The 1,431-nt window shown below is 42.6% G+C and overlaps 1 protein-coding gene across 1 annotated transcript in view; it reads right to left on the reverse strand.

Moving 5' to 3' along the window:
- Positions 1–474: 474 nt before the first annotated feature.
- Positions 475–1,431, reverse strand: part of LOC120036341 (mpv17-like protein) — a 6,166-nt gene continuing 5,209 nt past the window's right edge. The window contains exon 4 of the mRNA XM_038982824.1: positions 475–1,431. This exon is cut by the window's right edge and continues 1,002 nt beyond it. The gene's annotated coding sequence lies outside the window, so the exon portion shown is untranslated.

A 1,431-nucleotide genomic window follows, 5' to 3' on the forward strand; every position in this document is an offset into this window, starting at 1 on the left:
AACAGGACAATGACCCAACACACCTCCAGGCTGTGTAAGGGCTATTTGATCAAGAAGGAGAGTGATGGAGTGCTGCATCAGATGACCTGGCCTCCACAATCATCCAATCTCAACCCAATTGAGGTGGATTGGGATGAGCTGGACAGCAGAGTGAAGGAAAGTAGCCAACAAGTGCTCAGCAAATGTGGGAACTCCTTCAAGACAGTAGGAAAAGCATTCCAGGTGAAGCTGGTTGAGAGAATGTCAAGAGTGTGCAAAGCTGTCATCAAGGCAAAGGGTAGCTACTTTGAAGAATCAAAAATATATTTAGATTTGTTTAACACTTTTTTGGTTACTACATGATTCCAAATGTGTTATTTCATAGTTTTGATGTCTACATTATTATTCTACAACGTAGAAAATAGTAAAAATAAAGAAAAATCCTTGAATGAATAGGCGTGTCCAAACTTTTGACTGGTACTGTATAAATATATACATACATACACACACACACACACACACACAAAAAGCCACAAAAACACACACAGTTTCTCTGAGTAAGAACAAACTAAATCTAGACCAGAACATGAAGGGCTCTTGTTACCAACAGAAGGCACAACCGATGGGACATAGAAATTGAGAGCATAGAATAAACACATTTTAAATATATACATGAACATCAAATACACACCCTGAAGAACATCTCTGCAAATCACAACATCTAACACCACCTCTCCCTGAGGAACATCCCTGTAATCACAACATCTGACACCTCCTCTCCCTGAGGAACATCCCTGCAAATCACAACATCTAACACCACCTCTCCCTGAGGAACATCCATGTAATCACAAAATCTAACACCACCTCTCCCTGAGGAACATCCCTGTAATCACAACATCTAACACCACCTCTCCCTGAGGAACATCCCTGTAATCACAACATCTGACACCACCTCTCCCTGAGGAACATCCCTGTTATCACAACATCTGACACCCCCTCTCCCTGAGGAACATCCCTATAATCACAACATCTGACACCACCTCTCCCTGAGGAGCATCCCTGTAATCACAACATCTAACACCACCTCTCCCTGAGGAACATCCCTGTAATCACATCATCTAACACCACCTCTCCCTGAGGAACATCCCTGCAATCACAACATCTAACACCACCTCTTCCTGAGGAACATCCCTGTAATCACAACATCTAACACCTCCTCTCTCATCCACCCAACATGTTTGTCTTACAAACAACTCCAGGGGCCGTAGATGTATGTATCAAGCGTCTCAGAGTAACTTGTTCTGTTTCACGTAATGTATTGCACTTCTACACCTGTACAGTCTGAATGTCTGGAAGTAATGTGTTCCGTGTCCGACTGTGCTTTCTGGGTTGCCCTTGACGGGATTGATAAAGTTGTGTTGAATTGAATCAGTGATGTAACGTTTGTAATGT

This window comes from Salvelinus namaycush, unplaced genomic scaffold (genome assembly GCF_016432855.1).
Source record: "Salvelinus namaycush isolate Seneca unplaced genomic scaffold, SaNama_1.0 Scaffold131, whole genome shotgun sequence".
In the NCBI taxonomy this organism is placed as follows: Eukaryota; Metazoa; Chordata; class Actinopteri; order Salmoniformes; family Salmonidae; genus Salvelinus; species Salvelinus namaycush.